General features: G+C 48.8%; 2 non-coding genes across 2 annotated transcripts; both read right to left on the bottom strand.

Moving 5' to 3' along the window:
* Positions 1 to 5,280: 5,280 nt before the first annotated feature.
* On the bottom strand, positions 5,281 to 5,354 carry TRNAI-AAU. Its single transcript has one exon. It is a non-coding gene; the product is annotated as a tRNA-Ile (tRNA).
* Positions 5,355 to 6,485: 1,131 nt separating this feature from the next.
* LOC120987447 lies at positions 6,486 to 6,621 on the bottom strand. The gene has a single exon (XR_005776048.1). It is a non-coding gene; the product is annotated as a U8 small nucleolar RNA (small nucleolar RNA).
* Between the last annotated feature and the right edge of the window lie 5,538 nt (positions 6,622 to 12,159).

The raw sequence follows: 12,159 nt of genomic DNA, 5'->3' as shown, positions 1-12,159 counted from the left end.
CATGGCGCCCTCTAGTGATTTTCACAAAAGTTCTGCAATTTTTTCAGATAATTTCAATGGGCAGCGTTGCCCTTACCGCTCGTTGTGAAGTCATGCCACATTTGGTGGTCGCTGTGTCACGGAGTGATGGTTGTAAGGGGCAAGGCATGAGCGCTGGATTTCTCCATAGCAACCATTAAGGTTCCGGCTTTCATGTCTCATTGGCCCGTAAAAAAATGAAAGCAACGTCCTGATTGGCTCGGAGGGGGGGGGGGCTCCTCTGATTATCCCTTTGGCCAATTTTGATAATTCTCCACCAAAGGGCCCTTTAGTAGCAGCCCATGGGGGGGGGGGGGCTGACGCTACACAACCGGTACGCAGGTATTCACATGCAGAGTGTGAGGCTGTTTTATGGCAGTCTGTACTCTGCTGGCGAATCATACATAATGAAATTACATTGGGGAATTGATATTTAACCGCTTCCCGGCTTAGCAATGCCATTTCACATCCTAATACATTTCCAATAAGGCATGATGAGGGGTTGAATGGATCTTTCAATGGATCTTTAAGGGGCGGCGGTACCCTTCTCGATCACCCTGATCACTTCTCACTGTCGGTATGGGGTGGCTTCCCCGATCCATGTTCACTAGTGATCTTAGAAGTGTAAGAAAAGAAGAAGAAGGCAACCTCTGTCAGCCCATTGGAACCCCAATTCCGGTGCAGATCAATTTCTGTGATGGCCTAGAGGTCTTGTTTATTTACAAATGCCTATACAGGCGTTGAACCTATCTTGCCCCAGGAGAAAATTAATACTTCACTTTTATTGTTGCTGATTAAAATCTAAACTTGTGCTCAGTACCTTTAATTGAACTTAAACTATTAAGCCAAAAATCAAACAAGTTAAAAATACAGTCACCACTCCACTGTAATATCTGAATAATATCTGAATATCTGAAGTCAGTGGATCAAGAGGGAGATCAGTGCACTTTCTCTTACCCCCGTCACTTAAATGGCAAAATGCTGCCAGTAGTCAGCTTACAGTGCCACTAAACACCTAATCTAAGTTGTGGGAGCGCGGAGCCGTCAACCCACTGAGACCGCAGCACACTAAGTATTGCATGTGCTGTCATGCCAATATATATATCCTATTGACAGTGGCCACTGCAAACGGACAAGGCTCAGCTTTGATGCCGTGTCTAACTGCTAACACATGCTAGCACTGATAAGTAGGCCGGCTGGACTACTTCTAACTGTCTAACAGTGGAGTGATTTACTGGATTAAAAACAAGGTCTGCCCCCAACATGTTTCACCAGTAAACCTGGCTTCTTCAGGGGAATGGGCAGCAATGTCCTAGAGGTCTGCCAGAGGCATCTAATGCTCCCCAGGTTGAGGGTCTCCAGCTATTGCATAATTTCTACTCCCATCATACAGCTATCAGATCATGATGGGAGTTTGCAACAGTGGGAGAGCCGCAGGTTGGAGATTACCGGTGTGGTATTATCATTCTCGAGAGGTGGGACCCACACCTATATGACATCTATGGCAAATCGGCGTAAAGAGACAGGTCCTTATTCTCAAGAGGTGGCACCTCCAGCTGTCAGACATCTGTGGTATATCGGCAGATGGAGACAGGGCGTCATTCTCAAGAGGTGGCACCCACACATATAGGACATCTATGTCAAATTTGCGTAAGGAGACAGGTCCTCATTCTTCAGACGTGGTATCCACACCTGTATGACATCTGAGGTATATCGGCAGATGGAGACAGGGCCTCATTCTCAAGAGGTGGGACCCACCACCATAGGACTTCTATAGCAAATCACCAGGACACAGGGCATCATTCTCCAGAGGTGGGACTCGCACCTATAGGATATCTGTGGTATATTGGCAGAGACAGGGCCTCATTTTCAAGAGGTGGCACCCACCCCTATAGGACATCTATAGCAAATCACCAGGACACAAGGCATCATTCTCGAGAGGTGGGACCAGGACTGGTGCTACCATAAGGCAGACCAAGCGGCTGCCTTAGGGTGCACCCTGGGGGAGGGCGGAAAAAAGAACCTACTTTTTTTTCAAAATCACTTACTTGTCTCTACACTCCCAGCCTGTGTGCGCCATGCGGCCCCGGCCCTCACTCACAGAGCGGAACGGGCCCGGCAGCACGGCAACACGGTCACGGGGTCAGGCCAGGGGGGTGTGACTGGCGAGTGGCGCAGCGGCGGCGGGCAGCAGCAGGGACTGGAGCTGGCTGTGTCTGTGAGTCTGACTCAAACACAGCCAGATTGCCGTAGCAGCAGGACAGGTGGGTAGGTGATCACTGATGAGCGCACTAACGCCAGAGTGCACGGCATAAGTGTGTTTTAAAAAATGATTACACAAACAACAATCATAAATGGAGGGGGGGATGGTGATCGTGACATGATGGTAGGGGGGACAATGTCTGTAGTCTGTGACACGGGGATGAGGCCAGGGCCGGCCGGGGGGGATGATGTGCCATGGGGGGTAGAAATTTGACACAATAGGGGGTAATGATGTGATCATGATGTGACACGAAGGGGGTGATGTGACATGGTTTGGAGGGGGAGACATGTGACATGGATGGAGGGGGAGAAATGTGACATTGAGGGGGTGAAATGTGACATGGAGGGCTGATGTGACAGAGAGGATTATGTAAAAAGGAGGGGGAGAAATGTGACATAGAGGGGGAGAAATCTGACATGGAGGCTGATGTGACATGGATGGAGGGGGAGAAATGTGACATGGGGGTTATGTAAAAAGCAGGGGGAGAAATGTGACATGGAGGGGGGGAAATCTGACATGGGGGGCTGATGGCTTACATGGGGGCATGATGGCTTACATGGGGGGGCTGATGGATTGGGGCTAATGGCTGACATGGGGGGCTAATGGCTGACATGGGGGGCTAATGGCTGACATGGGGGCATGATGGCTGACATGGGTGGCTAAAGGCTGATATGGGGGGCTAATGGCTGACATGGGGGCATAATGGCTGACATGGGGGGGCTGATGGATGGGGCTGATGTCTGACATGGGGTTCTGATCTGAGGCATTGGGGGTCTGATCTGAGGTCTGATTAACATTGGGGGTCTGATCTGAGGTCTGATTAACATTGGGGTCTGATTGCTGGTCTGACCTGAGGTGTAATGGAAAATATTTTTTCTTATTATCCTCCTCTAAAACCAAGGTGCGTTTCATAGGGCGAAAAATACTGTCTTCAAACCAGTGATTGCCTGAAGCAGAGAGAAGATACCAGGACCACACAGAGGAGAAGCCAGCTGCTGCAGACAGGGCCAGGGCCAGGTGAGCTGCGAGGGGGGAGGGGTCCTTCTGCGTGCGTTCTGTATTTTTCTCACACCCATCAATTGCAAGGGCTGTTATCTTCTGAGAGTATGAACAAGAATAGGACTTGCTCTGTAATTTGCAGAACAGTTGCAAAAATTCGGCCCCATAGAAATGAATGGGTCAGAAAATGGCGGTTGTGTGCACGCGCTGTGTGCCTTCTTATGGTTCTTTACATTGATTTTGGTTTGTTTGTTTTTTAATTGTGCCTTTTATCTTGCTTATTTTTAAGCCATATTTAAATAAAACATGAAAACCTCTCTGCTTTCACATAGCCGAACTATTGGAGCATTTTAGCGTCTGTATTACGGCTGCAACAAATGGACAACAATGGGTCAACTGAACCATAGAAGACAGGTCATTATTCTCAAGAAGTGCCACCTATACCTTTAGGACATCTATGACATATCAGCAGATGGAGACAGAGCCTCATTCACCAGAGGTGGTACCTGCAGCTGTCAGACATCTATGGCAAATCAGCAGATGGAGACTGGGCCTCATTCTTGAGAGCTGGGACTCGCACCAATAGGACATCTATGGAATGTAGGCGGATGGAGACAGGGTCTCATTCTCCGGACGTGAGAACAGCACCTCTTGTAGATATAAATGTCTAAATGGGAATACCTCTTTAAAGGGAATGTGTCATCAGAAAATGAGCTATTGTTTAAATTATGTTTTTATATTAAACATCATTTTAAGAATTTTTCTTAATTTTTTTCATTCTTTCCATGTTACTATCTATATAAAAAAAAAAGTGTACATAACCCTGCAATGGTCACACTGGCCACTAGCAGTGATGAGCGAGCATGCTCGGCCAAATACCTGTTCAGCTCGAGCATCGCTATGCTCAGCAGATCCGAGTGCTCGGCCGAATAATTCGGGTGTCGGGTGCTTGAACACAATTTAATACAGCGATACCTTTCAATAGCAGAGAAAGTTAGAAGACATGTGCTGTAGAATATGCTTGAAAATAAGTAAGGATAAGTAATGTATGTACACAGTGACTCCACCAGCAGAATAGTGAGTGCAGCTCTAGAGTATAATAAGCATCATAATTAGAGTGGATTAAGGCTAGGTAAGGTATTAGCGGTATGTGGCTTCAACATGAGTAGCAGCGGTAGCAACCTGGCATGGCAGTAGATCAGCTTTTCATGGGTGATGGTAGCAGTAGTAGAGACAGATGCAAAGTGTTAATAGTGGTGGCAGTAGGGGACCATCACCACGGAGTTGCTGGTGGGTGGCAAAAACAGCAGCAGATGCTATATGATACATGTTGGCAGGCAGATGGCAGAGGTTCCATGATGGTGGCCGTGGCATGATGACAGCAGCAGCAGGTGCAGTCATCGTAAGGAACATGATGGTCGACAGGCAAAAACATGGCAGGCAGACAGTAAAAGTGGCAAGATGTTCATTTTAACAAAGGTGATGTTTTGGACACTGGCATGGGACAACTTGGTCCACCTTTCTAGTATGTGCAGTGTCCAGCGGGTTGGCACATCACCGATCATGTGGTGTAACGGCAGACCGCTGTGACGCTGAAAGTCCAGGAGAGAATTTCGTGCCACGTAGGAATGGCTGAAATGGTTGCTCAGCTTTCTTGCCTTTACCAGAACTGTGAGAGGGACAGTAAACTTTTTCAAGAAATGTTGGACCACAAGATTAACCCCTTCTTGACCCATGACATAATAGTACCACTAATGGGCCAGCTTGTAAAACGGCGAGGGCAGCGCTAAAGCCTGCCCATTAGAGCAGTGACGTTGCCGGAAAGATTGCTAGGCGGAAGCCTCTGCCTAGCAGTGTAAAAAAATATACAGCGCAGGGCAAGCGAGAGCATCGGAGTATAAAATGCTCCAATGCTCATATCAGGGGGGCCTGAAAATGGGGGCATTTCTGGTTTCAGCTCTGAACCTGGATAACCCCTTTAAAATAAAACAGAAAACTAATGGCCCGTACGGGGATCGAACCCGCGACCTTGGCGTTATTAGCACCACGCTCTAACCAACTGAGCTAACCGGCCAGCTGTCTGCCTAATGGGATCTCCCTCTTTATTATTTGGTCACATGATCCAGGAGGAAAGGACAATCCCCATTATCTGGTCACATGATCCAGGAGGAAAGCACACACCCCATTATCTGGTCACATGATCCAGGAGGAAAGCACAATCCCCATTAGATGGTCACATGATTCAGGAGGAAAGCACACACCCCATTATCTGGTCACATGATCCAGAAGGAAAGCACAATTCCCATTATCTGGTCACATGATCCAGGAGGAAAGCACAATCCCCATTATCTGGTCACATGATCCAGGAGGAAAGCACAATCCCCATTATCTGGTCACATGATCCAGGAGGAAAGAACACACCCCATTATCTGGTCACATGATCCAGGAGGAAAGCACAATCCCCATTAGATGGTCACATGATTCAGGAGGAAAGCACACACCCCATTATCTGGTCACATGATCCAGAAGGAAAGCACAATTCCCATTATCTGGTCACATGATCCAGGAGGAAAGCACAATCCCCATTATCTGGTCACATGATCCAGGAGGAAAGCACAATCCCCATTATCTGGTCACATGATCCAGGAGGAAAGCACAATCCCCATCATCTGGTCACATGATCCAGGAGGAAAGCACAATCCCCATCATCTGGTCACATGATCCAGGAGGAAAGCACAATCCCCATTAGATGGTCACATGATTCAGGAGGAAAGCACACACCCCATTATCTGGTCACATGATCCAGAAGGAAAGCACAATTCCCATTATCTGGTCACATGATCCAGGAGGAAAGCACAATCCCCATTATCTGGTCACATGATCCAGGAGGAAAGCACAATCCCCATTATCTGGTCACATGATCCAGGAGGAAAGCACAATCCCCATCATCTGGTCACATGATCCAGGAGGAAAGCACAATCCCCATCATCTGGTCACATGATCCAGGAGGAAAGCACAATCCCCATTATCTGGTCACATGATCCAGGAGGAAAGCACACACCAGGTCTGAGGCACAGTCCCTGTAATGTCAATTCACAGAAGGCATTTCTATTACACTAACCCCACAGTCTGGGAGACAGTAACCATGACAACACCCCCTTCCTCTGCTCTTTTACACACTGATATGATCGCCAGCAGGCTTGGGCTCAGAATGTCACACGCCCCGAGTTGTCTGTTCAGGGCGGTGTCGGAGTTCGGTGTAATCACACACTCAGCCTCCTCCATTCATCATGTCTGTTTCTCCCAGAGGAGGAACAGGTAAGGATTGACCTCACTGACAATAACCCCACACCGCTCCCAGCAGCCGCCGCCCGTCCCGCACTCTTCACCGACCTCAGGGCGAGGACGCCGCTTCGCTCTCACCGCTGTACGATAGCATCACAATGAGCGCGGGCTGCGGTCACGTGACGCCTCGGTCACCCACGTTACAAACCGTCACTCTCTGTCTCCTCACTCGGCTAATAAAGACCTATTGAAAACGTTTCATTTTGTTCAGCAATCGCTTCGCCCATAATGCACTGCGACTTGTGATTTGCATATAGTCTTTACGCGTTGACGTCAGTAAAGGGCATTACGTCGCTGCACTGACCGTTCGGCCATATTACAAGAGGGCATCCCTAGGTCACAGCGTCCTTCCGCCATATTAGAGAAGGGCATGATTCCTGTTATGTGACTGTGAAGTATATTCGGCCATCTTATAAAAGGGCATTCGTTTCTATAGGGACTTGCAGCAGAGCGGCTTCTTTAGGACACTTCTGTCTCTGCAGCACAGAAGGGCAGTAGCTTAAATCCGCCATTAGCTTTATTGCTGACGCCAGGTGCGGCCATATGAGCCCCTTAGTGCAAAATGTCATGGCGCCCTCTAGTGATTTTCACAAAAGTTCTGCAATTTTTTCAGACAATTTTAATAGGCAGAGTTGCTCTTAGCACTTGCTGTGAAGTCATGCCACATTTGGTGGTCGCTGTGTCACGGAGTGATTGTTAGGCATGGATCTTTTAATGGATCTTTAAGGGGCAGCAGTACCCTTCTCGATCACCCTGATCACTTCTCACTGTCGGTATGGGGTGGCTTCCCCGATCCATGTTTAATAGTGAGCTTAGGAGTCTAAGAGGAGAAGGCACCCTCTGTCAGCCCATTGGAACCCAAATTCCGGTGCAGATCAATTTCTGTGATGGCCTAGAGGTCTGCCAGAGGCATCTAATGCTCCCGAGGTTGAGGTTCTCCAGCTATTGCATAACTTCTACTCCCATCATACAGCTCTCAGATCATGATGGGAGTTTGCAACAGTGGGAGAGCCGCAGGTTGGAGATTACCAGTGTGGTATCATCATTCTCGAGAGGTGGGACCCACACCTATATGACATCTATGGCAAATCAGCATAAGAAAACAGGTCCTTATTCTTAAAAGGTGGCACCCAAACCTGTATGAAATATGTGGTATATCAGCAGATGGAGACAGGGCCTCATTCTCGAGAGGTGGGACTCACACCTATAGGACATCTATAGCAAATCACCAAGAGACAGGGCGTCATTCTCAAGAGTTGGCACCCACACCTATAGGACATCTATGTCAAATTGGCGTAAGGAGACAGGTCCTCATTCTTCAGAAGTGGTATCCACAGCTGTATGACATCTGTGGTATATCGGCAGATAGAGACAGGGCATAATTCTCAAGAGGTGGGACTCACCCCTATAGGATAGGACATCTATGGCAAATCAGCGAATGGAGACAGGGCCTTATTCTCAAGAGGTGGCACCTACCCCTATAGGACATCTATAGCAAATCACCAGGAGACAGGGCATAATTCTCGAGAGGTGGGACTCGCACCTATAGGACATCTGTGGTATATTGGCAGATAGAGACAGGGCCTCATTCTCAAGAGGTGGCTCCCACCCCTATAGGACATCTATAGAAAATCACCAGGAGACAGGGCCTCATTCTCAAGAGGTGGGACCCACAATAATAGGACATCTATGGCAAATCGGTGTAAGAAGACAGGTCGTTATTCTCAAGAAGTGGCACTCATACCTATAGGACATCTATGACATATCAGCAGACGGAGACAGAGCCTCATTCTCCAGAGGTGGTACCTGCAGCTGTCAGACATCTATGGCAAATCAGCAGATGGAGACTGGGCCTCATTCTTGAGAGCTGGGACTCGCACCAATAGGACATCTATGGAATCTAGGTGGATGGAGACAGGGTCTCATTCTTGAGAGCTGGGACTCGCACCTATAGGACATCTATGGAATCTAGGTGGATGGAGACAGGGCCTCATTCTCCAGACGTGAGAACAGCACCTCTTGTACATATAAATGTCTAAATGGGAATACCTCTTTAAAGGGAATGTGTCATCAGAAAATTTGCTATTGTTTAAAATTGTGTTTTTATATTAAACATCATTTTAAGAATTTTTCTTTAGTTTTTTACTTTTTTTACTCCTGGCAAACACAGCTCTGCTGCAGTGAATGCAGTGGAGCAGACTGTGATGTAATTACAATGTATAGTTATTGCAGGGACTCAGATAATTGTCTGAGAGTTTATTAGTTAAAAGAATCGAATGAGTCAGAGACTGTGTCACCGAGTCCCTGCCAGGCTTCCTGCTCTGCTACATGCTACACTGCTGCATGCACCCTGTACACACACAGCTCCGCTACATGCTGGACTAATGCCCCCCCTTCCCCCCGGGAGACAGGGAGCCGCAGAGCAGGAAGCCTGGCAGGGACTCGGTGACACAGTCTCTGACTCATTCAATTCTTTTAACTAATAAACTCTCAGACGACTCCCCCTGTGCTGTGAGTCAGTGCTGGTTGCCTCTGATTGGTTGGATGGCGGGGAGTGGCGGGGCTAGCTTCCACTGTAGGCTCCTATTACACTGCCTGCTGCTGCCTCTATGCTAATCTGACTGAGCGGCTTCAGTCGGATCGGCTCAGTCAGAGGAACCGACTCTTCCGGTTCAGTGACAGGAATCCATTCAAAAGAACGATTCGTTCATGATCCAGACATCACAAGTAGAAGTGAGTGCAGCTCTGGAGTAAAATACAGGATGTAACTAAATGATTTTCCTATTCCATGACGTAAAGTCATAGTTTTATTAAAGACACGGAGGCGAGTATTGCTTTCTCCTTCTTTACTGTCCACCAATAGCAGCAAAGAGAAAAAATGTACATACAGGAAACCATAGCAACCAAGGTCCCTCCCCTATGGCCCCTATAATAGTCCGCTCTTCCTCTGGACCTTCCTCTTTCTTTGAAAACCTGGTGCTGACATCACGAACATCCCAACGATAACTCCGAACTGTGACTGGAACGGATAAGTCCAACGCCAACGAAGCGCATCCAACTAGCCAACCTGGCTAAACTGTAAAAGACATCAACCGGGAACACGGCATCTTAGAATGGAAAGAGCTTCATCCTGAAAAAGAAAACAGACCATAGGCCTAGGTGAAACAAGCATGTCAGGACAGAACATCCGGAAGCCATCTACTCAACTGACTCAATAGGGGTCAAGTGACTGAAGACAACATAAATTGCAATAAATAACATGAAAGACAATGGCAATTAAATAAACATTAGGACAATAAATACCTTAAACAAAAACAACTATAAAAGGTTAATACATTGAGGCAATACTAAATGACCCCTGTAACAAAAAACCGTGAGGAGACCCAAGGGAGGGAACCAGGGCGGGCAATACTCGCCTCCGTGTCTTTAATAAAACTATGACTTTACGTCATGGAATAGGAAAATCATTTAGTTTTACAGCAAGACACGGAGGCTTCATATTGCAAGTTCAAAGCCTGTCTATAATAGAAGCAAACAAATTAGACGGAGGGCAAAAATAAAATTCTCTGAACATGGTAACATTCGACCAATCAGCCAAACGCATAACATCCTCCAATCTGGCCCCCGAAACCGCCAAGGCGGTGGCAGAGGCACCACGCGCAGAATGGGCCGTGAAGATAGAAGTGTCAATTCCCGCTAGAGACATGACCCATTTAAGCCATCGTGCCAACATAGAGCTAGAAACTGGACCAAAAGGATGTCGGATCGAAAGGAACAACTGAGAAATGTCGGAAGACCGATGTGCCAAAGTCCTGGATTCGTACTCCTTAAGGCAAGCCACAGGACACAAAATAGGAGAGGAAGGAAAACTGGCATAGGAGACAAACCGGATGTTAGTCTTGGTGCGACGCAAAATGTTAAAGGTGACCCCATCCGGGGTAAATGAACGAGCGTCGTAGTCAAGGGCCCTCACATTCGAGACCCTCTTGCATGAAACAAGGCAAAACAATGCCAACAATTTTGTGGAAAATTGCCTAAGCGTAAGGGCTGAATTCTCGGGCCAAGAGGATAAAAAGGAAAGGACCAGGGAAACGTCCCATGTAGTGCAAAAATGAGGCCGAGGGGGGCGAGCCAACCGTGACCCACGCAAAAGGCGAGACACAGAACGATGTTGACCAGCCGGGACACCCTCGTACCCAGCATGGGAAGAAGAAATAGCGGACCTGAAAAGGTTGATGGTCCGATACGCCTTCCCCGCCTCGAAGAGAGAGGTGAGAAACTCCAGCAGGTGGGCTACAGATGCCGAAACGGGATCCAAGTCCCGTTCCACGCACCAGTTGGCCCAAGTTCTCCAGGTTGCCCGGTAAGACTTTCTGGTACCGGGAGCCCATGCGTTATCCAGTAACTGTCGAGTCGCTGCCGAAATGCCCTCGACAGCTCCACGTGTCCGGAGATCCGGCACGCCAACAGCCGTAGGGATCCGTCGAGGAGAAGTGGATGGTGGAGACCCTGAGGGTTGCGCAGGAGATCCGGTCGGGTCGGGAGGAGAAGAGGTACCTCCACTAGGATCCTCATCAACGAAGGGAACCAGACTTGAGACCCCCAGAACGGAACCACCAACACCAAATCCGCCAGGTGACGTTGAACCTGGAGGAGAGTCCTCGGAATCATCGAGAAAGGAGGAAAAGCGTAAAGGCGGGATACCGACCAATCTTGGAGAAACACATCCACCGCCACTGCTTCCGGATCTGGACGCCAGCTGAAAAACCGGGCGAGTTGCCTGTTGAGCCGAGAAGCAAAGAGATCGACAGACATCGGACCCCATATCTCCGAGATCGTTGAGAAAACCTGTGGATCCAACTGCCAATCGCTGCCGTCCGATAGGTAGCGTGAGTTCCAGTCCGCACGAACGTTGCTCAGCCCCGGTAAGTATTCCGCCTGTACCATAATGTCCCTGGACAGGCAAAACGACCAAAAATCCTTGGCTAACCGAGCCAAGGTTGCCGAGTGAGTACCTCCCAAACGGTTGACATACCGGACCGCCGATATATTGTCCATCCGTAGCCTGATGCACGCGTTGGCGATCCCGTTGGAGAAGCTCCTCACTGCAAACGAACCGGCTAGTAGTTCCAATGCATTGATGTGGAGGAGGGACTCCTCCGCCGACCAGGCTCCCCCCGTGGAGACCCCATTGCAATGGGCACCCCAGCCCTGGAGGCTCGCATCCGATTCGATGGTCAATTCCGGCAGAAATCCGAAGATCGCTCTGCCGTTCCACGCCTCCAGATTGGCGATCCACCAACTCAACTCCTCTCGGGCCTCCGAGTCCAGAACCACCGCGTCCGCAAAGGAGGCACCGGTCCGAAGATGGGCCGCTGTAGAGCCCGGTAGTGCAACGGGGCTGGAAACACAGCCTGAATCGATGAGGCCAACAAACCGATGATGCGAGCTAGGTGACGTAATGAAAGGTGGGGAATGAGAAGAGCATGTCTCAACTCCTTGCGGATCGCCCGCAACTTCGCCGCCGGCAGACT

The sequence above is a fragment of the Bufo bufo genome, chromosome 1 (assembly GCF_905171765.1).
Source record: "Bufo bufo chromosome 1, aBufBuf1.1, whole genome shotgun sequence".
NCBI classification, from domain to species: Eukaryota; Metazoa; Chordata; class Amphibia; order Anura; family Bufonidae; genus Bufo; species Bufo bufo.
This window is presented reverse-complemented; position numbering and strand designations above follow the sequence as displayed.